The 27919-nt window shown below is 38.5% G+C and overlaps 1 pseudogene; it reads right to left on the bottom strand.

The window, feature by feature from the left end:
• Positions 1-10870: 10870 nt before the first annotated feature.
• LOC110563556 (arylacetamide deacetylase-like 2) overlaps positions 10871-27919 on the bottom strand; it is a 34262-nt pseudogene continuing 17213 nt past the window's right edge.

Raw genomic sequence — 27919 nt, 5'->3', positions numbered from 1 at the left:
CCTCACAAAGACTCAACAAAGAAAGAGAATTTCCGGCCAATCTCCCTTATGAACATTGATGCAAAAATACTTAATAAAATACTTGCAAACCGAATCCAAGAACACATCAAAGATATTATCCACTATGACCAAGTAGGCTTCATCCCAGGTATGCAGGGGTGGTTCAATATACGGAAATCCATCAATGTGATCCACCATATTAACAAACTGAAAGAAAAAAACCACATGATAATCTCCCTAGATGCTGAAAAAGCCTTTGACAAAATCCAACATCCATTCATGTTCAAAGTATTGGAGAGATCAGGGATACAAGGCACATATCTAAACATAGTAAAGGCGATATACAGCAAGCCTATAGCCAACATCAAACTGAATGGAGAGAAACTTAAAGCAATCCCACTGAAATCAGGGACAAGACAAGGCTGCCCACTCTCTCCATATCTCTTCAACATAGTGTTGGAAGTCCTTGCTAGAGCAATAAGACAGTTGAAGGAGATCAAGGGGATACAAATTGGAAAGGAAGAAGTCAAATTATCACTATTTGCAGATGATATGATAGTATACGTGAGTGACCCCAAAAACTCTACCAGGGAACTCCTACAGCTGATAAACACCTTCAGCAAAGTGGCAGGATACAAAATTAACTCAAAAAAATCAGTAGCCCTCCTGTATACAAAAGACAAAAGGGCTGAGAAAGAAATTAAGGAAACAACACCCTTCACAATAGCCACAAATGACATAAGGTACCTCGGAGTAACCCTAACCAAGGAAGTCAAAGACTTGTATGAAAAAAAATTCAAATCTCTGAAGAAAGAATTAGAAGAAGATATGAGAAGATAGAAAGATCTCCCATGCTCATGGCTTGGTAGGATTAACATAGTAAAAATGGCCATCTTACCAAAAGCAATCTACAGATTCAATGCAATGCCCATCAAATTACCAACACAATTCTTTACAGACCTGGAAAGGAAAATTCTCAACTTCATATGGAATAACAAGAAACCCAGAATTGCTAAAACAATCCTCTACAATAAAAGATCTTCTGGAGGTATCTCCATCCCTGATCTTAAGTTGTACTATAGAGCAACAGTTTTAAAAACTGCATGGTACTGGCATAGAAACAGAATGGTGGATCAATGGAACCGAACAGAGGACCCAGAAATAAACCCACACACTTATGGACACCTGATCTTTGACAAAGACGCCAAAACCATACAATGGAAAAAAGATAGCATCTTCAACAAATGGTGCTGGTCTAACTGGATGTCTACATGTAGAAAAATGAAAATAGATCCATACTTGTCACCCTGCACAAAACTGAAGTCCAAGTGGATCAAAGACCTCAACATAAAACCAGACACATTAAATCGGCTTGAAAAAAAAGTGGGAAATACCCTAGAACTCATTGGTACAGGGGGAAACTTCCTGAACAGAACACCAACAGCACAGGCTCTAAGAGCAACAACCAATAAATGGGACCTCATGAAACTGAAAAGCTTCTGTAAAGCAAAGGACACCGTCATCAAAACAAAGCGACCACCTACAGATTGGGAAAGAATCTTCACCAACCCTTTATCTGACAGAGGACTCATATCCAGTATATATAAAGAACTAAAGAAGCTGAAAAGCAGCAAACCAAGTAATCCACTTAAAAAATGGGGAACAGAGCTAAACAGAGAATTCTCTGTAGAGGAATACCGAATGGCCGAGAAGCACTTAAAGAAATGCTCAACCTCATTAGCCATTAGGGAAATGCAAATCAAAACAACCCTGAGATTTCACCTTACACCCATGAGAATGGCCAAGATCAAAAACTCAAGTGACAACACATGCTGGAGAGGTTGTGGAGAAAGGGGAAGCCTTCTCCACTGCTGGTGGGAATGCAAACTTGTACAACCACTCTGGAAATCAATCTGGCGCTTTCTCAGACAACTAGGAATAGCGCTTCCTCAAGATCCAGCCATACCACTACTGGGCATATATCCAAAAGAGGCTCAAGTACACAAAAAGGACATTTGCTCAACCATGTTTGTAGCAGCTTTATTTGTAATAGCCAGAAGCTGGAAACAACCCAGATGCCCCTCAATTGAAGAATGGATGCAGAAATTGTGGTACATCTACACAATGGAATATTACTCAGCAATGAAAAATAAGGAAATCATGAAATTTGCAGGTAAATGGTGGGATCTGGAAAGGATCATCCTGAGTGAGTTGTCTCAGAAGCAAAAAGACACACATGGTATATACTCACTCATATAGACATACAACATAGGACAAACCCACTAAAACCTGTACATCTAAAGAAACTAAGCAAGAGAGAGGACCCTAACTAAAACGTCCAATCCCCATCCAGAAAGGCAAAGAGGATGGACATCAGAAGAAGAAGAAAACAGGAAACAACCTAGGAACCTACCACAGAGGGCCTCTGAAAGCCTCTGCCCTTCACACTATCAAAGCAGATGCTGAGCCTGATGGGCAACTGTTGGGCAGAGTGAACGGAATTTTAGGTAAGAACTGGGAAATAGTAAGAGCTGGAGAGGACAGGGTCTCCACAAGGAGAGCAACAGAACAAGAAAATTTGAACATAGGGAACTTCCCAGAGACTCATACTCCAACCAAGAACTATTCATGGAGATAACCTAGAACCCCTGCACAGATGTAGCCCAGGGCAGTTCAGAGTCCAATTGGGTTACATAGTAATGTGAAGAGGGACTGCCTCTGACATACTCTGATTGGCCTGCTCTTTGATCACCTCCCTCTGGGGGGGGGGGGAGCAGCCTTACCAGGCCACAGTAGAGGACAATACAGCCACTTTTGATGTGAACTGACAGACTAAGATCAGAAAGGAGAGGAGAACCTCCCCTATTAGTGGACTTGGGGAGTGGCATGCAAGCAGAGGGAGGAGGGAGGGTGGGATTGGGATGGGAGGAGGGAGGGGCTTATGGGGGGATGCAGAATGAATAAAGTGTAATTGATGAAAAATTTAAGAAAAAAGGGAAAAAATAATTTAAGAACCTTAAATGACTCAAAATTGGAGGAAAACATGGAGTTAGTCAATTGGCATGGAGCACGTCTCGCCCCTGGGGGCAATGGTCTCCTGAACCTACTCAGACCTCGGACACCACCACTGCTAGTTCTAGAACTGACGCAGGATGTTCCAACGAGGGGTTAAGGCTTCTCATAATATTTCCTATAAGCCCACACCTGTTTGTCTATATCCCCCATTTTTATTCATTATTAGCCAGATAGAGCCAAGTAATTGTGGTAATGATACTTGCTTTTTTGCCCAATGCTGGAATGCTAGTAAAGTTAGGTATGCCCTGGTTACTCGCATGCCTCACTGGGTGCCTATGCCCATTGATGCCCCTCACGCTATGACTCTCTTCAGACAGAAAAGGGATCTTGGAACTACAGCCACCATTGTTACTACCATCTCATTGACGGCTGTTGGAGCTACCACCAGGGCATTAGCCATGAGTCATACTGGGCAGACGGCTCAGACCCTGAATAATCATTTAGCCAATGTAGCTCATGCCTTAGTTGTACATAAAGGAATTAATGCTCAACTAAAAGGAAGCTTGATGGTGTTCAATCAGATTTGACCTCTTGCAGGAGCAAATTGATACCCTATGGCAAATCGCTCAACCTGGCTGTCAATGAAAGTATGCTGGACTTTGTGTCACTAGCATACAACATGAGAATTTCTCCTGCGCTGCAAATCTGTCTAAACAATTGTTGAGCTATATTTTAGGTAATTGGACTGGAGAATTCGATACTACGATGGAGCAGCTGAGAGTGGCCATTGTCACAGTAAATTCTACCGGAGTGGACGCAGGACTAGCCACAGGATTATCAACATGGATTGCTGCAGCCATGAATCATCTGAAGGAATGGGTGGGCATGGGAGTGTTAGCAGGCCTTCTGGTGTTGGTCTCCTTGGTTTGCCTGTGGTATATATGCAAGATTAGAGTCTCACAACAGTGTGATGCAGCCATGATCATTCAGGCCTTTACAGCCATTGAAGCAGGACAGTCTCCCCAAGCATGGTTGGATACCATAAAAAGCTAAAATGATACGCTCAGGATGCGAGGCTAAGCACTGCACTCAGGGTCAGCCGCTTTGGACCCAGAGAAGAGCATGTCTGATTGCATGCGGGTTGATGCCCCAGGTCCCGCCTCTGAGAAAAAGGTATCAGACGGGTCTGATGCTCTTTGGGTGGATGACACCTAAATGAACATCTGTACAAAGTCCCAATTTATTTCTAATATCAGAGATCAGACCTCTACTCTTGCCTGATGCGTCTAAAACAAAAAGGGGGAACTGTAGAGAGCTGCGGAATGCTATGCCTTAAAGATGGAGCTGGTTTCTGCCTTCCACCTTCCCGATGGTGAGTGCTCTCTGTCACGAACAACTCCACATTTGGCTAAGGCCGAGGATCTGGCTTGCTTCTATGTATGTGGACCTATCTGCATTGCCCCCGTGGCACGCCTGGGTTGGCTACCCAGAGGCTATTTAAGCTGTGGGCTGGCTTTCCCCGGGGTCCGAGGATTGTTCAATGTTCCTGAATAAACTGCATTGAAAAAAAAAGAAAAAAAAAAAAAAAAGAAAGTTGGAGACCATGTGAGAATTTCTCAATTACCTCGTGAAGCAGATAGAGTCAAATGACAGAGTGTAGGAGAGAGTGTGTCCACTTTTATTTCAGTATCAGGCATACTCCCCATGACTCTGCACTATAAAAATATAGAATGTGGACCTATTAAGCAGTATTAGTTTCTCTAGAATTGTTTTGGCGGAATTTGTTAGTTTTTATCTATTTCAGTGAGGAATTACCCTGGAATTTTTGTAGGATTTCATTCACTTTAGAGTAGGGTTTTATATAGCGACAATTTTTCTCAATGTTAATTATTAATATCCATAACCATAGTTTGATTTTTCATTTTCTAATGAAAATTAATTTCTTTAAGATTTTAGTCTTTTCATTGTACAATTCTCTCACTTCCATTTTAATATGAATTACACAGTCTTATCTTTTTAAGTTGTTGACGATGGGATTATTTTCCTAATTTATCAATCTGTTTTTCCTTTTTATGGAGGGAGACTATTGATTTCTGAATTTAGTTTTGTCTCCCATAATTTTCTTGTTTGTACTTATCAGTTCTAGTGTCTTTTGATAAAACATGAGGTTCACTCACCTGTAGAAGAGAATCCTATCACTTGTAAATGAGAAAGTTTGACTTCTCAGTACTATTCATATCTCTTTTATTTGCTTATCTATTCTTATTTCTCTATGGAAGACTTTGAACACTATATCAAAAAAAGAATGTGTAAATTGCACACACTTGTTTTTTTTTACTCAAATTTACTACAGTTTTTGTACATACGCCTTTTTTTATGTTGAGATATGTTCCTTCCCATCTGAACATTACTGTGAAGAGTGTTTTTTCAAAAGCAGGGTATCTTATGAAAGAAGGGAGAGATTGATAGACCTGGAGGGTACAGGAGCTCCACAAGGAGATCAACAGAACCAAAAAATCTGGAGACAGGGGTATTTTCTGAGACTGATACTCCAACCAAGGGCTATGCATGGAGATAACCTAGAACCCCTGCACAGATGCAACACATGGTAGCTCATCCTCCAAGTGGGTTCCCCAGAAATGTGAACAGGGACTGTCTCTTACATGAACTCAGTGGCTAGCACTTTGATCAACTCCCCCTGATGGGGGAGCAGCCTTACCAGGCCACAGAGGAAGACAATGCAGCCAGTCCTCATGAGACCTAATAGGCTAGGTTCAGAGAGAAGGGGAGGAGGACCTCCCATATCAGTGGACTTGGAGAAGGACATGGCAGGAAATGAGGGATGGAGCATGGGTTTGGGAGGGAATGAGAGAAGGATTTACAGGTAGGATACACAGTGAATAAACTATAATTAATTAAAAAAATAAATATATTTTTTTCAACTGAACAGCCATGGGCTACATCTGTGCAGGGGTTCTAGTTTATCTCCATGAATGGGCCTTGGTTGGACTCAAGATGATCTTTTATAGATCTCACCATTTGCCTGCAAATTTCCGTAGTAATGGGAACAGGTACTCTTTTTGACATGAACTGATTGGCCAGCTCTTTGATCAACCCTTGAGGGGGGAGCAGCCTTACCAGGCCACAGAGGAAGACAATGCAGCCAGATGAGACCTGATAGACTAGGATAAGAAGGAAGGGGAGGAGGACCTACCCTATCAGTGCCCTGGGGGAAGGGCATGGGTGGAGAAAGGGGAGGGAGGGAGAGTGGGATTGGAAAGAGAGAGGGCAGGAGCTACAGGGAGGATACAAAGTGAATAAACTGTAATTATTTAAAATAAAAATATATATTTTTTTAAAAAAGAAAGTTTCCTCCAAAGGAAACACATTCAATTTATGAGACCCTACTTTTAGGCTGGCAAAATTTGTAATATGAGAACACTCCAGACAAACAGAAAATATCTGAACCAGTCTATTTATGAATAGCAAATACTAACACCAAAATGTATCATCTTCTATGATATAAAGCAGGAAAAGTTTGTTTCAGTCAATTTATCTTATTTACTGAGTTTTATTACTTTAGGGGTATACCCTGTAGGGTCACCTATTCTTTTTTAATTTAATTTTTATTTTATTTTTATTAGTTACAGGTTATTTACTTTGTATCCCAGCTGTAGCTCCCTTCCTCATTCCCTCCCAATCACACCCTTCCTCCCTCATCAACTCCCTACCCCTCTCTAAGTCCACTAATACGGGATGTCCTCCTCTCCTTCCATCTGACCCTAACTTATCAGGTCTCTTCAGGACTGGCTGCAATGTTCTCCTCTGTGGCCTAGCAAGACTGCTCCTCCCCGGGGGGTGGGGGGAAAGTCAAAGAGCCAGCCATTGAATTCATGTCAGAAACAGTTCCTGTTCCCCTTACTAGGGTACCCACTTGGATACTGAGAGGACATGGGCTACATCTGAGCAGGGGTTCTAGGCTATATCCATGCATGGACCTTGGTTGGAGAAACAGTCTCAGAAAAGACCCCTGTGCCCAGATATACTTAGTCTTTGTGGAAATCCTGTCCTCTCCAGGTCATACTACCCTCTGCTTCTTTCAGATGATTCCCTACACTCTGCCCAAGGTTTGGTTATGAGTATCAGCATCTGCTTTGATATACTGCTAGGTAGAGTCTTTCAGAGGCCCTCTGTGGTAGGCTCCTGTCCTGTTACTTGTTTTCTCCTACCTCCAATGTCCATCCCATTTGTTTTTCTAAATGAGGATTGATCATCTTACCCCGGGTCCTCTTTCTTATTTTACTTCTTTAGGTGTACAGATTTTAGTATGTTTATCCTATATTATAGGTTTAGTATCCACTTATAAGTGAGTATATACCATGTGTGCCTTTCTGCTTCTGGGATATCTCAACAGGATGATCTTTTCTAGATCCTACTATTTGCCTACAAATTTCCTGGTTTACACAATGGAATACTATTCAGCAATTAAAAACAAGATCACCTATTTTTAAACTACATTATTTAAAGACCTTTAAGCCTACAATAAAAGGAGGCCTTGCATCTATAACCTATTTTCCTGGCCAGTCAGGGTTTAAAAATAGTCTCTGTTTACTCTTAACCAATAATGTTATTTGAGTTAGCTCAGGGGCAGATACCAAAGGAAGATTTCTGAAGTAATTGCCTCATCTACCTGTGAACTTGCCCATGTTTAATGACCTCCAGGACATAAGGAAGAATTCTGAATAGTGGCCAGACGAAGTTAATTTTAGGATTTTCCTAAAAAAGACTCAGAATTTTTCTCAGAAAAAGACATAAATTGAATCATTATGCAGAAAGTCCCCAATAAAGAAACACACAGAGATAAACATCCAAAAGTTAGAGATAAAAGGATAGTGATTGTAATAATCCATTCAACATTGCTGGAACTGTGTCAAGCAACTCTGCTAGCTTCATGGTTCTTGCTGCTTCCAGTGACTATGGCTCTTCCATATATATTTGCCATATTTTGTTATGTCTCGGGAGCTTGTTCTCTCCTAGTAATAAATAGAAAGGGAATAGGCCCAGATGGGAGAGGATGTGAGTATGAATCGGGTGGAGTAGAGGGAGGGGACAATTTAATCAGGATATGTTGTATGAGAAAGGAAACTTTTTTTCAACAGAAGGAAAAAAAAAACATAAAAAGTAAAAACTTAGTGGCCAGCCCTTTGGTTACCTCCCCCTGGGGAGGGGAGGGGCGTGCAGGCTTGCCAGGTCACAGAGAAAGATGATGCAGCAAGCATTGATGAGACCTGATATGCTAGGGTCAGATAGAAGGGGGGAAGGTCCTCCCTTATTAGGGTACTAGGAAAAGGGCATAGGGGAGAAGAGAGAGGGCGGATAGGATAAAATCAATAAATGATAATAAAATAAATTACTAATTTTTTTAAAAAAGTAAAATATAACAACAGACTAGGGAACCATGTGTATATCTACCTATTTTAACAAAGTAATCTTCAACAAAGATAATAATAACATGCAGTAGGGAACAATGCTAAAGAAACTACTACATGTATACAAAGGATGAAATTGGCCTCTATATCATATAAAAAATCCAACTTGAAATTTAAAAGATCAGAAACTAGGAAAGTTCTAACAGTGTTCTAAAGTTTTCCCTGAAACACGGTAGAAAACCGAGCATCTTACATGATCACAAAGAGTAGACATTCTGGAGTTGTTTTGTGTTTTTTGTTTGTTTGTTTGTTGTCGTTTTGTCTGCTTTTTAATTGATTAATTTTTGTTTAATTTTGATTACTATAATTTGTGTGTATATCATATGGGCATGGGACTCTAAGATAGAGCTCAGGTGGAGAGAAGACAACTTTATGAGAGTTTCAGGAAATGAACTCAGGACTATCATTATCACTGAGCCATCTGTTTCACCAACCACTGGATTTGAGAATTTTCTAATTCCTTAGTAATCAAAAAATAGCATGAAATTTGTGATACGGTTATGATATGCTCTGAATATTTACTTAGCATTATTCTCAGAATATTTGAAGAACAGTTTTTTTTTCTTCCCTGGTTTTTCTATTTTATTTCCCCTTATATTTATCTTATTTCCAAGTTAGCTTACAGTGTCTTCCTTACTCTCTTAGTCTGTGCTAAGAGATTGAAGATTACAGTCAGGCTTACATGTTGGTTCACAGACATATTGCCCAGAGTATATTTCAAAACTGTGCAAGCTCTCAACCTAACTCTCTTAGTAAGTCACCATATGATAGATTTTAGAATTAATATATATTTATATTATATATATTATTATATTTTATATATATATATCACTTTCTAAAACTACAGTTAGCAAGCCATCCTAATCACCATCCCATAAAGTATTTATACAGAGATTTCTATCTTGTTATGGTATGATTCCTAATATTTAAATTTCAATTACTTGTCAGAGATGCTTCCTAATATGTGGGCGAAGGACTGAATTTCATAATGACAAACTCCAGATGAAAAACCAGTAACCTTCTTACCTTTTCCAAGCCATGGAAAACCCCAGTGACCTAATAAAGAGATTATGATTCATCATATACAGAAGACACTTAGAAACAGGATTGTGGGAGAATGTCTTGTGTGGATATAGCAGCTATCAATAAAGAGCTGATTGGCCAATTATCTGGGCAGAAGGACAGGAAGTGGAAGGTAGACTTGCTCTAATGGAGAAAGATGTTCTGGGATGGGAGGAAAGGAAAGCATTTTCACCAGGAGACCCATGCATGCTGGGGGGATAACTGGCCATGTGGATGGTTTAGACAAGGTCAACAGGTTAACTTAGGTGAGATTTTTGAGAGTCTGACTGGGTAAGGCCTAAGTTTTGAAAAATTAAAAGGTCTTGACATCTTTATTTTTATGATTTAGAGGCTGCCCTGGGGTTTAGGTTTTTTAATTCTCCAGGAGATACAGCTTGTCATCCACACAGGATTATGTTCAATTCTGTATTTTTCTTTTTTTTATTTTTATTTTTTATATTAAAAAAAGTTTACTAAAGTTTACTCATTTTGTATCCCAGCTGTAGCCCCTAACTAGGGAACCCACTTGGATACTGAGCTGCCATGGGCTACAACTGGGCAGGGTTCTAGGTTATATTCATTCATGGTCCTTGGTTGGAGAAACAGTCTAAGAAAAGACCCCTGTGCCCTGATATATTTGGTCCTTGTGGTGCTTCTGTACTCTCCAGGTCATACTAACTCCCCTTTCTTTCATATGATTCCCTGCATTCTGCCCAAGCTTTGATTATGAGTCTCAGCATCTGCTTTGATATACTGCTAAGTAGAATCTTTCAGGGGCCCTCTGTGGTAGGCTCCTGTCCTGTTACTTGTTTTCTCCTATTTCCAATGTCCATCCCATTTGTCTATGTCCAAGTGGATCAAAGATCTCAACATAAAACCAGACACACTAAATTGGATAGAAGAAAAAGTGGGAAGAGCCTAGAACTCATTGGCACAGGAGACAACTTTCTCAACAGAACACCAACAACACAGGCTCTAACATCAACACTCAATATGGGACCTCATGAAACTGAAAAGCTTCTGTAAAGCAGAAGACACTGTCGTCAAAACAAAATGACACCCAACTACATTTATTCTAACTTAAAACTAGGCTTATCCAAAGTGAAAGTCTTATTTAAATATGGCAGCCTTTTTGGAGTTGATGGCAAATTTGGAGTTAATGGCATCTGAACAGTGGAATTCAGCCTCTCAAGTGTCACTGCTGGCCAGTGACATTTAAACTCTTTAATATTAAAATGCTTTAGAGGATAAGCTTTAGATTACTTTGCTGAGAGAGGGATTACTTAGCTACATGTACCACTGATTTAAAGATTTTCTTCTAACCAACTGATATACTTATCTCTTATTCTCAAACCTAATTGTAAATGAAGTGGTGATGTGGCAAATAACATGGCTCCATGGATTCCATCCTCTATGTGGTCATGAGTGACTGGAACTCCAGCATTTCTGAGTCGAGTGACATAAATGAGTCCATCATCTCGTAGGATGTCATGTTCACATGTGAGGATGTAAGTGGAGGGCAATCTCTGTAAAAGGCAATACTTTACTATCCAGAAATCCTGGATGGGAAGCACTTAGTTTTCCAAGAACTGGTTCAGTATACACATGGTTCTTTTTATATTTCTTAGGATGGAAGTCACCCCAGTTAATAAATTTGAACAGATATCTTGATTCTTCAGGCACATGATTATTTTTCAGTATTATCTTGGTCAATTATTTATTATCTGATAAATATATACACATCAAATTAATTGCTACATTCCTTGACATAAAGGGACCATGTTCATACTCCTGATAAGATGGTGTTAAGGTATCAAATTGTCTGTGGTTCAGGGTATGTCAAGTTTTGTGCCTTACTTTTGTTTTTGTATTCTGGATCATTCCATAGCTGTAAATAAAATGTATAATGAATGACAATGAGTCAATAGCTTTTAAACCAAAAGTTTACTCATTTTATTTTAATAACTTCAGGTAAATAAATCTATAAACCAAAATAGTGTTTAGTGTTACTCGCATATCATTCATTCATTCATTCATTGTTTGAAATCTAAAACTATCAGTACATCTTCAGTGAGAAAATGGTTCATGCTCTCCTGTTCATACATGCTTATTTACACATGCAACCAAGCAGGATCACGATCTGAAGAGTCCTACTGAAGATGACAGAAAGGCTATCTCAAAAATTATTTTTTAGAGCCAGCTGCCATGGTTGCATGCCTTTAATCCCAGCATTCAGGAGGGAGCAACAGGCATTTCTGTGAGTTCGAGTTCAGCCTGGTCTGGTCTACAAAAAAAAAAAAAAAAAAAAAAGGAAATGTTTGTTTGTTTGTTTTTAGTCTTTGGTGACACAAATTATTTTTGTCTGTTCAGAACATAGTGTCTTTTTGTATCAGGCTCCCAAGTAATGTAGATATAGGCAAGTGTCATGATGCCCTGCTTTCTTACAACATTTTTTTGATGCATAGTGATCTAAAGGAGCAGTAACAATGGATATAATAAAAGAACATGTCAAAACCCATTCAGATGGACACAACCATTTGCTGTTACATGTTAATAACAATACTATCATATGTCTTACCTTTGGTTATAAGTATTCTAGCATGACAGAAAATAAAAAGAATAATTTCTGAAAATCAGAAGAGTAGAAGAGTAGTAGACCATCATCAGAAATGGAAGTGTCGAGAGTTGGCAACTCTAAGGAGATTCTTACCTTTCAATTTCTAGTCCTATTCACTTCATACAGCCTACAGTGGGTGTCAAAGTGCCCTTACTTAGACAGCACATGTGTTCCTACAGCAGAGCCATATCCACAAGTGTACCTGCAGCCCTCTACCAGAAAGTTCAGTATTTGTTTAGGTCAAGGACATGTCCTCATAAAAGAAGTTAATTTATATTGAATAGGAGGAATAGCTGAAACATTAGCAGCACATCCCAAGAAAAAGGATCTGACCAACTCAAAAATGCACACACACAATAGGCACAAAATCTTGCAAGTTCATAAGGAAAATGAAGAAAGAATTTTTTCCTAAGAAAATCTTTTCTGGACTCTTTAATCCTTCCCAATGGCTTTAAGACAGTAATTTTTCAAATAAAATGCAGTGTCTTGGGAAGTAAGAAGTAGCACACAGTAAAACTGACAGTAAAGCCAAGTAATAGCTTTTCCAAGTATAAACAGTCATGGTTCCCAATTAAATCAACACCTGCTAGTGGTACATGAATACGAGGAAGGTTAAACTTTAAGCTTTTGATATTTAATTAAGATATAGAAGAAACTGATGAACTAAGTGAAATGTGAGCCTGGAGAGATGGCTCAGTTGAAAAAAATCCATGCCAAAACAATGATAAGGACTACAACACACACACACACACACACACACAAACACATACTCACACACAGAGAGATGCACATAGACACAAAAATTTTTAAAAATTAAATTAAACTATCACACATTAAGAACAATTAGGGAATAATGGCTTTCTCAGTAGTATTTCAATATCTACAAAATTTATATCAAAAGAAACAAAGAAATGCCAAGAAATTAACAGGTTACCATAAAGGAAAGAGTTACGGTAGAGAATGTCTGGACTTGAATTTTCTCTAGCCCTCGCCTGAGCCACACAGTTAACTTCTTCAATACTCTTTGTGCTAAAGGTGTAAAAATATGGGGCTATTTGACTTTACCTCTAAGTTCTTCCTAAAACAAAACTTCTTTTGTTATGAGAAATCCCCAAATAGTGGTTCCATAAAGCACAAAATACTTTCAGAATATCATATATCAAATTTCTCAGAAACTTTGGTGAATAGGAAATCCACTTAAGGGTCCTTTCTACATAAGAGGACATTAAAGGAACACTTGTCACTGTCTGGATTTATTAACACCATAGACCTGAGCAGTGATAACAAAAGTTTCTCCTTCAGTTTGTTTATAGGGTGGATTACATTGATGGATTTCCGTATATTGAGCCACCCTTGCATGACTGGGATGAAGCCTACTTAGTCATGGTGGATGATATCTTTGATGTGTTCTTGGATTTGGTTTGTCAGTATTTTATTGACTATTTTTGCATCAATGTTCATAATAGAGATAGGTCTGAAGTTCTCTTTTTTTTGTTGGGTCATTGTGTGGTTCAGGTATCAAGGTGACTGTGGCTTCATAGAATGAGTTTGGTAATGCTCCTTCTGTTTTTATTTTGTGGAATAGTTTGAGGAGTATTGCTATTAGTACTTCTTTGAAGGTCTGGTAGAATTCTGCACTAAAACCATCTGGCCCAGGGCTTTTTTTTTTTGGAGGGGAGACTGTTAATAACTGCTTCAATTTCCTTGGGGGATGTAGGGTTATTCAGTCTTTCTACCTGATCTTGACTTAATATTGGTAGATGGAATCTATGAAGAAAATTGTCCATTTCATTTAGATTTTCAAATTTTGTGGCATATAGGCTTTTGTACTATGACCTAATGATTGTTTGGATTTCCTCAGTGTCTGTAGTTATGTCACCCTTTTCGTTTCTGATTTTGCTGATTTGGATAGATTCTTTCTACTTTTTAGTTAGTTTGGCTAAAGGTTTGTCTATCTTGTTAATTTTCTCAAAGAACCAGCTTTTTGTTTCATTGATTCTTTGGATAGTTTTATTTGTTTCTAATTGATTGATTTCAGCCCTGGGTTTGATTATTTCCTGCCGTCTGCTCCTCTTGGGTGTATCTGCTTCTTTTTTTCTAGGGTTTTCAGTTGGGCCATTAAGTTGTTTGTATGTGATGTTACGAATTTCTTCTTGCAGGCACTTAGTGCTATAAATTTTCCTCTGAGCACTGCTTTCAATGTGTCCCATAAATTTTGGTATGTTGTGCCTTCATTTTCATTGAATTCTAGGAAGTCTTTAATTTCTTTCCTTATTTCTTCCTTAACCCAGCTGTCATTGAGTAGTAAGTTTTTCAGTTTCCCTGTGCGTGTCGGCTTTTTGTTGTTTCTGTTGTTGTTGATGTCCAGCTTTAGTCCATGGTGGTCAGATAGTATACAAGGGATTATTTCAATCCTTTTGTATCTGTTGAGGCTTGCTTTGTGACCCACTATATGGTCTATTTTGGAGAAGGTTCCATGTGGTGCTGAAAAGAAAGTGTACTCTTTTGAGTTTGGGTGAAAAGATCTGTAGATGTCTATTAAGTCCATTTGATTTAGGGATTCTGTGAGTGCTTTTATTTCCCTATTTGGTGTCTGTCTAGTTGATCTGTCCCTTGGTGAGAGTGGAGTGTTGAAGTCTCCCAATATTAAGGTATTAGGATCAATGTATGACTTAAGCCTTAATAATGTTTCATTTATGAATGTAGGTGCTCTTGTATTTGGGGCATAGATATTCAAGATTGTGATGTCCTCTTGGTGCATTTTTCCTTTAAAGAGAATATAGTGGCCGTCCTTATCTTTTTTGTTTAACTTTGGATGAAAGTCCATTTTATTAGATATTAGGATGGCTACTCCAGCTCGTTTTCTGGAACCATTTGCTTGAAAAACATTTTTCCAGCCCTTTACTCTGAGGTAGTGTTTATCTTTGTTGCATAGGTGTGTTTCTTAGATGCAAAAAAATGTTGGATCCTGTTTCTGCAACCATTCGGTTAGCCTGTGTCTCTTTATTGGTGAGTTGAGTCCATTGATATTGATAGATAGTAGTGACCAATGCATGTTAGTTCCTTTTGTAATGGAGTCGGTGATCTTACCCTGTTTCATTGCTTGTTTTCCTTTCATTTTTGTTGGGAATATTATCTGTATGCCCGGTTTTCTTGGGTGAAGTTGTTTTCGTTGGATTGGAGTTTTCCTTCTAGTATCTTCTGTAGGGTTGGTTTGCTGTGTAGATATTGTGTAAATTTAGTTTTCTCATGGAATATTTTTTTTTCTTCATCTATGTTGATTGAAAGCTTTGCAGGGTATAGTAGTCTGGGTTGACATTTGTGATCTCTTAGAGTCTCCATGATACTTGCCCAGGCCCTTCTGGCTTTCATAATTTCTGATGAGAAGTACGGTGTCATTCTGATAGGTCTACCTTCATATGTTACTTGGCCTTTTTCCCTTGCTGCTTTTAATATCTTTTCTTTGTTCTGTAGGTTTAATGTTTTGACTATTATGTGACGTGATGTGTTTCTTTTCTGGTCTAGTCGATAATTATTCTATATCTGCCACAACCACAGGATTATCAGTTGGTAACAATTATTACAGGTACCTGGTTTGTTTTTAGTTTTATTCCTAGATGTACACCTGTATGTTTGTGCATGTAAACACCCAAGTGAAAGAATCACTTTCTTTTTTCTTTTTTTTTAATTTGTATATTCCAGATTATTTATTTCATAACTTTTTAACAATATAAGGCAACGAGTCAATCAGTACAGAGTTCAGAAACACTTAAACAACACTGGTAAGTGTCAGGCTAGTAAGTATCTTTGAATCTTGCATTGAATTTATTTTTTTCTTTTATTATTATTTTTTTATCAGTTACATTTTATTAACTCTGTATCCCAGCTGTGTCCCGATCCCTCATTCCCTCCCAGTCCCTCCCTCCCTCCCTCATCTCCACTGTGCCTTTTTCCAAGTCCACTGATGGGGTGAACCTCCTCCCCATTCATCTGATCCTGTTTTATCCGGTATCTTCAGGACTGGCTGCAAAGTCCTCCTCTGTGGCCTAACAGGACTGCTCCTCCCTTCGGGGGTGGGGAGACCAAAGAGCCAGTCATTGAGTTCCTGTTAGAAATAGTCCTTGTTCCCCTCACTTTGGGAAACCAATTGGTTACTGAGCTACCACAGGCTACATCTGAGTGGAGGTTCTAGATTATATCCATACATGGTCCTTGGTTGAATGTCAGTCTCAGAAAAGACCCTGTGCCCAGATATATTTGGTCCTTGTGGAGCTCCTATCCTTTCCCCATCAGACTAACTCCCCTTCTTTCTTATGATTCCCTGTACTCTGCCAAAGGTTTGGTCATGAGTCTTTGCTTTGAAAACACTGCTAGTTAGAGTCTTTCAGATGCGCTCAGTATACTCCTGTCATACATTCAATGCACATCCCATCTGTCTTTCTAAACGAGGATTGATCATCTTACCCCATGTCCGCTCAATTGATTATCTTTTTTAGGTGTATAGATTTCATTATGTTTATCATATCTTATAGGTCTATATAAGTGAGTATATCCCATGTTTGTCTTTCTCCTTCTGGGATATTTCACTCAGAATGATCTTTTCTAGATCCCACCATTTGCCTGCAAATTTCATGATTTCCTCCTTTTTGATTGCTGAATAGTATTCCATTGTGTAAAAATACCAGAATTTCTGTACCCATTCCTCCGTTGATGGACATCTGGGTTGTTTCCAGGTTCTGGCTATTACAAATAAAGCTGCTATAAACATGGTTGAGCAAGTATCCCTTTTGTGTACTTGAACGAACTTTGGGTATATACCTAGCAGTGGTATAGCTGGGTCTTGAGGAAGCACTATTCCTTATTGTCTTAGAAAGCGCCAGATAGCTTTCCAGAGTGGTTGTACCAGTTTACATTCCCACCAGCAGTGGAGGAGGGTTCCCCTTTCTCCACAACCTCTCCAGCATGTGTTATCGCTTGAGTTTTTCATCTTGGCCATTCTGATGTGTGTAAGGTGATATCTCAGGGTCGTTTTGATTTGCATTTCCCTGATGGCTAATGAGGATGAGCATTTCTTTAAGTGTTTTTCTGCCATTCGATATTCCTCTGTCGAGAATTCTCTGTTTAGCTCCGTTTCCCATTTTTTAATTGGATTACTTGGTTTGCTGCTTTTCAGCTTCTTTAGTTCTTTGTATATACTGGATATTAGTCCTCTGTCAGATAAAGGGTTAGTGAAGATTCTTTCCCAATCTGTAGGCAGTCATTTTGTTTTGATGACGGTATCCTTTGCTTTATAGAAACTTTTCAGTTTCATGAGGTCCCATTTATTGATTGTTGCTCTTAGAGCCTGTGCTGTTGGTGTTCTGTTCAGGAAGTTGTCTCCTGTGCCAATGAGTTCTAGGCTGTTCCCCACTTTTTTTTTCCAATTGATTTAGGGTATCTGGTTTTATGTTGAGGTCCTTGAACCACTTTGACTTTAGTTCTGTGCAGGGTGATAAATATGGATCTATTTTCATTTTTCTGCATGTAGACATCCAGTTGGTCCAGCACCATTTGTTGAAGATGCTGTCTTTTTTCCATTGAATGGATTTGGCTTCTTTGTCGAATATCGAGTATTCATAGGTGTGTGGATTTATTTCTGGGTCTTCTATGCGGTTCCATTGATCCTCCTTTCTGTTTCTATGCCAATACCATGCAGTTTTTATTACTGTTGCCCTGTAGTACAGCTTGAGATCAGGAATGGAGATACCTCCAGATGATCTGTTGTCGTACAGGATCGTTTTGGAGATTCTGGGTTTTTTGTTTCTCCATATGAAGCTGAGAATCTTTTTTTCAAGGTCTGTAAAGAATTGAGTTGGTATTTTGATGGGAATTGCATTGAATCTGTAGATTGCTTTTGGCAATATGGCTATTTTCACAATGTTAATCCTACCAATCCATGAGCACGGGAGATCTTTCCATCTTCTGATATCTTCTTCGATTTCTTTCTTCAGAGACTTGAAGTTTTTCTCAAACAGGTCTTTCACTTGCTTGGTTAGAGTCACCCCAAGGTACTTTATGTTATTAGTGGCTATTGTGAAGGGTGTTGTTTTCCTAATTTCTTTCTCAGCCTTTTTGTCTTTGGTATATAGGAGGGCTTCTGATTTTTTTTTTTTTAGTTGATTTTGTATCCTGCCACTTTGATGAAGGTGTTTATCAGCTGAAGGAGTTCTCTGGTTGAATTTTTGGGGTCGCTCATGTATACTATCATATCATCTGCAAATAGTGACACTTTGACCTCTTCCTTTCTGATTTGTATCCCCTTGATCTCCTTTAGTTGTCTTATTGCTCTGGCTAGGACTTCTTAATTCATAGAGCAATATCCCTTAATTCCAATGCACCAATATTTAATTCCTGCCTTAACTTAAAGACAATTTGTCATATGATGTCTTAAAAATAAATGCTTTATTAAAGTGGGAGAGATGGCTCAGTCAAGAGCTTTGGTTGTTTTTCTAGAGAACCTGGCTTTCATTCCCAGTACCCGCATGGCCTCTCACAACTCTCTGTAACTCCAACCCAGGGATTCAGTGCCCACTTCTGTATTCTGCAGGCATTGAATTCAAGGATGAGTCAACTAATACTTTTTGAGCTGTGTGTACTTTAAAAATGAAGGTGTTATTATTGCAATCATAAAAGCAGTATTTGGAATGATGTAGCAGTTACTTGGCAAGTATGTCATGTAATTAATATAGACAGTGTGGTTAAATGTATTCATCCTATTGCCACACAAACTCTCAGAAGGAAATCAAGTCCTGGTACTGAGGTACATGAAGACACCTCCTAGAATAGGTGGTGCCACCTGGAAAATGAAAATGCATCAGCATGCATTTGCATCCAGTATATAAACTAACTAAAAGAAAACGATTAGTTGAGGATATTATTCCTTGAAAAATGACTCAAACTAGATTGTAAAAGTCCAGAAAGATAAGATATGATAACTTGTAATTCTACCCTTGTTATGTGAACAAAACTGAAATTGTTTAATTCAGGATACAAAAACATGATGTGACATTCAACAACATGACTCCCCATTCTGACCTTAAATCCAACCTTATGAAGATGATAGAGGCCTTTAAAGAGAAAAGTACAATCAACCAGGTGAAGTAAATTAATAAAACCATTCAAGATCTGAACATGGTAATACAAACAATAAAGAAAACACAAAATGTAGAAATCCTGGAGATTGAAAATCTAGGGAAGAGAACAAAACTATAGATGAAAGCATCACCAACAGAATAGAAGAGCTCAAAGAGAGAATCTCAGGCATAGAAGATATGATTGAAGAAATAGATATATCAGTAAAAGAAAACATTAAATCTAAAAAGTTCTGACACAAAATAATCAAGAAATCTGGGACATTATGAAAAGACCAAACCCAGGAAAAATAGGAATAGAAGAAGGCTCAACTCCAAGGCCCAGAAAATATTTTCAGTAAAATTATAAGAGAAAACTCCACCAACCTATAGAAAGAGATGCCTAGAAACATACAAGAAGCTCACAGAACACTAAATATATTTGACAAGAGAAGAAAATCCTCCTGGCCATAATAATCAAAACTAAATGTACACAACTAAGAAAAATATTAAAAGCATCAAGGGAAAGGGGTCAAGTAACATATAGAGGCAGAATTACATATAGAAGAATTACATATAGAATTACACCCACTATTAAGGTGTTGTGATCGATGTGTGATTTAAGCTTTAATAATGTTTTATTTATGAATGTAGGTGTTTTTGTATTTGGGGCATAGATGTTCAGAATTGTGATGCCCTCTTGGTGGATTTTTCCTTTGATTAGAACATAATGCCCGTCCTCATCTTTTCTTATTAATTTTGGTTCAAAGTCTATTTTATTAGATATTAGGATAGCTACCCCAGCGTGTTTTCTGGGTCCATTTGCTTGAAAAACATTTTTCCAGCCCTTTACTCTGAGGTAGTGTTTATCTTTGTTGCAGAGGTGTGTTTCTTGGATGCAGCAGAATATTGGATTCTGTTTCTGCAACCATTCTATTAGTCTGTGTCTTTTTATTGGAGAGTTGAGTCCATTGATGTTGATAGAGAATAGTGACCAATGAAGGTTATTTCCGTTTATTGTGGAGTTGATGTCTTACTTTTGTTTTCCTTTAATTTTTTGTTATGAAGTGTTTTTTGGATGTAGTTGATGTTGTTGGGTTGGAGTTTTCCTTCTAGTATCTTCTGTAGGGCCGGGTTACTGTGTTGACATTGTTTAAGCTTAGTTTTGTCATTGAATAATTTGTTTTCTCCATCTATGTCTAATGAAAGCTTTACTGGGTAAAATAGTCTGGGTTGGCATCTGTGGTGTCTTAGAGACTCTACAACATCTGCCCAGGCCCTTCTGGCTTTCATATTTTCTTTTTGAGAAGTGTGGTGTGATTCTGATAGGTCAACTTTTATATGTTACATGGCCTTTTCCCCTTGCTGCTTTTAATATTTTTCTCTTTGTTCTGCAAATTTGGAGTGTTAAGTACTATGCGGACCAGAAATAAGCCCACATACCTACCCTTGAATATCTTCAGAATTTTAGAAATTGAACCGTCCAGAACCTATGTAGATATGCATATGTTCAAGAGTATAATATACCTTAAGAGATGACTCTTTCAAATTTCTAAAACAGAAATTTTTTTATGTTCCTGACTTTGCCTCCTACGTGCTGGGGTTAAATGTGTGTGCTACCATCTTTTTATTTTTTCAATGAAGAGAAAAAGAAAGAAGGGAAAAAAGAGCACTTGAAGAGAAAAATCATCTATGCGGTGTCCCAGTGGTTCAGCTCCAATGGAGCTCAGTATATTTGGTCAAGCATTAAAATTATAAATGACAAAAAAATACAATCTGAAAAATTAATTTACAAAAGATATTAATAAATTTTAGAAGAACAAAAATCATATTCTTTTAATTTTTTTCAGTAATACGCATTATAATTTTCTGTTAATAACAGACATGTTGCCCACTCTGGAGAGATGGCTCAGCACTTGCAAGCACTTGCTGCTTTTGCAGAGGACTCAAGTTTGAGTCCCAGTACATACTTGGTAACACAAAACTGTCCATAGCTTCAGTTTCTGTGGAGTCACGTGCCATCTTCTGTCCTCTGGAAGCATTGCATGCACATGGGGCACAGACACATGCACGCAAAAACTCATTTGTAGTGATAAAAATAAAAAACTAAAAAAAAAAGTAAAAACAAAAAGATGATGTATTTTCCTGTGTAATAAGTAATGCCAGTATAAATGTGCTTAGGCACTTCCTGTGAAAATGAACTGAAGTACACTCATGCTGAGATTGAGTGTCTATGAAGACTGTTAAACACACTTAACAAATAATATGTGTCAGTCCTTAAACATCATTAAGTTTAATTTCACAAGGTTTAACCCCTCTTAAAGATCTATTAATAGATGAGTGTTGGGAATGGAGGAGTCTGTTTTCTTTAAGGATATGGCTTCTGATGGCTGGTCCACTCTCCAGCAAAGCCCAGACATCCAAGAACATATGAGCAGCACAAATTGTACTTGATGGATGCCCTGATTGGTTTTTGTTACTAAGCACAAACTAGAGTTATCTGAGAAGAGAGAGCTTTTTGGAAAATGCCTCTGTAAGACTGGCCTGTGGTAAAACCAGAGAGTATTTTTCCTTAACTCGTGATTGACTTATTCCCTTCTGGGCAGAAGAGCTTCTGTGTCAGTGGCCCTGGATGGCATAACAAAGCAAACTGATCAAACCATGAGGATCAAACCAAGAAGCAATATTTACCTAGACTCTATCAGGGACATTTATGTGATATGTTGAAATAAGAACCACTAAAGTGAAACTTTCTGTTTACCAGGACAGTTAATGCTGGGTGTGTGAGATGAAGAATCACTGTGTGACTGGAATCACTGAGTCGACATCTTCTGGGAAGTTCATTGTCAGTACATAGACGTTGTGGTCCAGATGGTGCCAAGGTTGTTGGCCTGCAGTTGAATCTGGTAATACATTGTTCACATTGTTTTCCATGTGATACTGATAATTGTAGGAATGCAGGGATTGTGGGGAGCAGCCAAGGCTTAGCAGTACCATGAGAGGCCTGGAGAGGGTATTGATGAATGTGAAGCCTCAGTGGAAATTGAAGCCCAGAGACTAAAGGGGCCATGGAAGTAGGTTGAGTCATAGCAACATAAGGCAAGATCAGAGCTCCTGACAAGAGAATAGGATATGTTTTCTCACTGAGTTTTAAGTTCAGTTAAAGTGGAGACCACACAGTTTGGAGATGCCAGTAACATGGGTCACAGAGTAAGTTCAATTTCAGTCAAGGATGCTTAATGAGAGACCAACTTGAGAACAGTTTAAAAGAAGGTAAGTACATAGTTCCTTGGTAGATCATTTGTTTAGCAAGCACACAGCATTGGATTCAATGCCCAGTAAACACACACACAAGAGAGAGAGAAAGAGTAGGATTACAAAATCCTTATTTAACATTACTTAGTTAATTAAAGCCACAACTAAAGCTAAATTTATGCAAAAAGACCATACTTATTTGGTTATTTTACATTTTATGTATTACAGTATAAACACCATTCAGATACAATAACTAAAACATTTCTTTAGTGTTAGTACTAAACAAGTTTCAAAAACATATGACACATAAAACATACCAGTTGAGTCAACACTGCTGTCGAGGCGCCCCAGAACTGTCTCCTGAAATACAGAGTAGGATCTGCTCCGTATTTTGCAAGAATCTTTTCCTGGAGAAAGAACTTGATCACTGAAACACAGTTTTCCAGGGCAGCTGTGAATGGATACTGAGAAGCAAGCCTGTAGCTTTAAAGGTAAATCAAGAAAAAAAAAAAGAAAGAAAGAAAGAAAAAAGAAAAGAAAGAAAGAAAAAACAACATAGAAGATATTATTAATCTTATAAATCAAATTATCTCTCAAATTTGCACGTATATGTATATATATGTATGTATATATGCATGTATGTATATGCCCTACATTGAATATTTAATCCCATCAATTAAACCTGGGCTTACTAATAATTTCTATTTTAAAAGAAGTAGATTATGGTTTAAAGAGTTTGAGATATTGGTTCTATGACTCACATAGGAGGAGTCTCCTTGTAAGCTCTGTAAACCTCACTGGGCCCTCAGTAGAATTTGTGACTCAAAAGCAATTCATGATCATTGATTAGATGATTCAAAGTTTTAAACTCAGAAAATCTGAGAACAAAGTATTGGTAGTCACTCTTAATTAGATATTTCCTTTGGTCAAATTCCACAGAATTGTAGAATTTCATATTATAAACAGGGAGATTTGAATTAAAATCAAGTTTATTTGCCGAATATATGTTGTATCAATATGTATTACTAAAATACTCTGAATCCTAAGACAAAATACTACCATATTTTTCTCTCTCCTGCTCACCCACATCTCACTGTGTGTTCTATTATAGAATCACACATCAATTGAGCTGTCTCATTTTCTAACTGTCACGTTTAGGAACTAAGGTAGCCATTGAATTCTTCAATTATTCCCAGTTCTATAATAAACAATAGTATTCAGACATATTTGTGAATTTTTAAATTTTAAGCCATGGCTAAGTGTTTAAATAGCATATAAACCAAGCAACAACAAAATATGATTGTATTTCAAAGTAAAGAATAAAAATCATCTTAAAGTGGATATTACTTACTGTGCTCTATTAAAACTATTTAAATTATCATGTAATAAGGATGCTTAATTATAATAAGAGTGGCAAAATGTCATTACTATTTAGAAATTTCTCAAACCTAAGTAGTTTTTTTTTTATTTAAAGAGGCAGCTGTGAACAAAACAGAACTGAACCTGTTCTTCTTTGCTTCTTGACTCTGTTCTACTGTCAGTCAAAATGCATCATAGTGTTTCAGCACAAATCTACAATCTTGCACATTTATATCTGTACCATAAAATTGGCAGGCAAAAGGTATTTTCTTTTTCAGCCAGGCACAGTGGTACAGGCCTTTAATACCAACACTCAGAGAGGCAGATACAGGTGGATCTCTGTGAGTTCGAGGCCAACATAGTCTACAAAGCAAGTCTAAGACTGCCAAGGCTACACAGAGAAACCCTGTCTTGAGAAAAGAAAAGAAGAAAAAGAAAAGGCAAAAATCTGCCTTTCTCCAACCCCGTGATGAGTTTAAGATGTATAGATGACATCCAGTAGGTCTACTGCATATAGTAATAAGCATATATTTAATTTTCAGTTGGCAAGTCATAAAATACTAAGAGCTGTAATTGGAAAGGTCCTTGAACTGTTTGAATTTTCTCAGTGTTCTTTCTAATATTACTGGATCCAAGAGTAATTGTAACATACACTGTTTTTGTTATCATATCAAATGAAGCCCAAACTCCCTCTGGTGTGATGGCTACACATTGCAGGCACATTGCCTGGGCAGGCTTTATGATCTCAGTGTTACCACTGCTTTGTTGGCAAAGATACTCCTCTGCATTGTATATGTGTTTATCATGGCAGAGATTATGGCAAAATGGACCTTGTTGAGGACATATTAATATTATAATGCTAAGAAAAACATAACCCTAAACTTCCTGGCAGTAATCCAGCTACCACTGAGGACTGTGTGACTATAAACAAAGCTCATGCTGGAAGGGCAAGGACCACAGAAATAAACATTGATTCTCTTACTCTGGTGCTACAACAACAGCATCAACTTTGTTGGCTGTCTCTTGGTTCAGGGAATCATAGGGCACCATCTCTGAAATGAAAGAAAATAAATGTAGAGCAGAGCTGTGTAAACACCAAGCAGTGGAAACTCAGACACATCTATGAATCATAACAGAAATTTAAATTGTTGCTTGATGGAAATCTTGCAATCAACACTTTCGTCACCAGCTATAAGCAAATTCGATCAGAGCAACAAGACCTTCCTATTCCCTCCCTACTAAATTACTCCTAAGCTAGGCCAGAAGACAAAATCCACTTGATCACAACAAGAGGAACTTGTCATGCTCTGATAACCTGTTGGGTTCTCTCAGAAGACTTCCACTGGGTTCATTGTATTGCTCACTTCATATGAGCCTAGCCTCAGAGCATAGCCCATAAGCATCATTCTGTTCTTTTCTGGGTCAGTTTCATCAGTAGGAGGCATGGGGCTGAGAGCGGTGAAAGAAAGTACACCTGGCAATATTGCGCAGACAGTGACCTCTGACGAATGGTGAAAACCACAGTCCCAAAGCTTTAGCATTATGAGAGTCATAAATTCAGATAGTCACTATAATTAATCTTTGAAGATATTTTAGGCTTATTGTACTTTTTAATAAAGAGATTTTAATTTACTAAAAATATTTCTTGGGGTAATTTTAGAAAACATTTTTTTTCCTTCATAAGAGGCTTAAACTTTTAAATAAAGGTCTCCATATTTAATACATTTACAACTTAACTTTAAGTTATTTTCTGAACATAAGTGAAAATTTTAATTGTAGTTAAAATCTATCAACATATTCTTGCCTGTGTGATTTCTTACAGAAATTTACTGTGGATTGAATTATTGATTATACAAGGAGGTGGGAATCAAAAGGCTAAATTAATTATAATTAAAATCCTAATGGAAAACAATGACAAAATTTGAGGCGGAGCCAAGATGGCGACTAGCACACACAGTTTCTGAGCGGTGGGATACCTGATCTTCTGAGTTGGAGAATGGAAGGACCCCCAACCCAGGAAAACCACAGCGAGGCTTTCTGAACACCAGAGAACATCGCAGGAGGTGAAAACTTTGGCCTCCGGTCACCCGGAGACTTGCTTGGGGAAGGAGAGAAACGATCCTTTGTTCTTGCTGCACTCCCTTCCCCCAGACCTCCTTCCTCCTCCGCACAGCGGCACAGTGGACTCATCTTTCTCAGTGTAGACCTAACTGCCTGGGGTATACAGCCGCTGAGACGGAGCCTCAAGCACTTTAGCGGCAGACAAAAGCCAGCAGTGCGTGCCCGGGAGTCCCAGATTCGCGCAGCGGCTGCACCATCCTCCCAGGGCGCGAATCTGCTAGACACCATACTAGCTCCGCAGGATCGCCATCACTGACGGTACGGCCCGCCCAATCCCACAGTGACAGAGAATACGCTATATACTCACCAAAACCAGACAGAAACGTCATACAACCTGGACACACCAGGCACTGGGCCTCCCAAGCTTGGAGAGCACAACGAAGAGATCCCAGGACTTCCCAGAAAGCATTGGGACTAGCAAGCCAGTCTCCAGTTACAGCAGGACATGGCAGCAGAGCAGCACTGAACTGGCAGGGCACCACAGCCCTCCAGTTTAAGACTAACCAGGGCCAAACCAGAGAACAGAGAGCCTGGTTACCCCATCCCTGCTGAAGTGACCACTCTGAAATCTCCAGCTGCAGCAAGACCTCAGAACCTGGCAGTGACAGCAGCACAGAACTGGCGGAACACATCAAAGAAGCAGGGCCAAACCAGAGAGCAGAGAGCCCCGGATACCACGATCTCGGCCAAGAGACCTGCCTGTACAGCTAGTCCTCAGCACACGCTGAGAGTGCTCAGCTTCCTGAAGAACTCTCCAGACACCAGAGAGAGACAGCACCAGTCTGATCTGCAGAATCCAAAAACAAACAGGGAAGGTTTCAGATAAGCCAATGGCCAGAGGTAGGCGAAAGAACACTTCCAACATAAATCAGGACATCATGACTTCACCAGCAAACCCCAAAATCGATGGATACACCAATTCAGCAGAAGCACAGGAAAATGATTTTAAAGCCATGTTTGCCCAATTATTTGAGGCTCATAAGGAGGAAATGAACAAGTCTTTCAAAGAGATGGCCAGTCAATTGGAGGCAAAGAAAGAAGAAATAGACAATATCCTTAAAGAAACACAGGCAAACATAGCCAAACAAATAGATATACAAGTAGAGGAAAAATTAGTGGCATATAAGAAGGAAATGAAAAAAGAAATAGAGGCCATTGTAGAGAGACAGGAATCCAAATTCAAACACATGAAAGAAATGGTGCAAGGCATGAAAACAGAATTAGAATCAATAAAGAAAACACAAAATGAGAAAACCCTTGAGCTGGAGAACTTGGAGAAAAGATCAGGAACCACAAAAGTAAGCATCACCAACAGAATACAAGAGATGGAAGAGAGAATCTCGGGAGCTGAAGACACACTTGCAGAAATGGATACTTCTCTCAAAGAAAAAGTAAAATCAGAAAAGTTCCAATCACAAAATATCCAAGAAATCAAGGATGCTATGAAAAGACAAAATCTAAGAATAATAGGAATTCACGAAAAAGAAGACTCCAGACTCCAAGGTCCAGAAAATATTTTCAAGAAAATCATAGAAGAAAATTTTCCCAACTTAAAGAAAGAGATGTCCATAAATATACAAGAGGCCTACAGAACTCCAAATAGACTAGACCAGAAAAGAAACACATCACGTCACATCATAGTCAAAACACTAAATCTACAGAACAAAGAAAAGATATTAAAAGCAGCAAGGGAAAAAGGCCAAGTAACATATGAAGGTAGACCTATCAGAATCACGCCGGACTTCTCATCAGAAACTATGAAAGCCAGAAGGGCCTGGGCAAGTATCATGAAGACTCTAAGAGATCACAAATGTCAACCCAGACTACTATACCCTGCAAAGCTTTCAATCAACATAGATGGAGAAAACAAAATATTCCATGACAAAACTAAA

This window comes from Meriones unguiculatus, chromosome 2 (assembly GCF_030254825.1).
Source record: "Meriones unguiculatus strain TT.TT164.6M chromosome 2, Bangor_MerUng_6.1, whole genome shotgun sequence".
Classification (NCBI taxonomy): domain Eukaryota; kingdom Metazoa; phylum Chordata; class Mammalia; order Rodentia; family Muridae; genus Meriones; species Meriones unguiculatus.
Note: the sequence above shows the minus strand (reverse complement) of the source record. Positions and strands in the feature narration are given on the sequence as shown.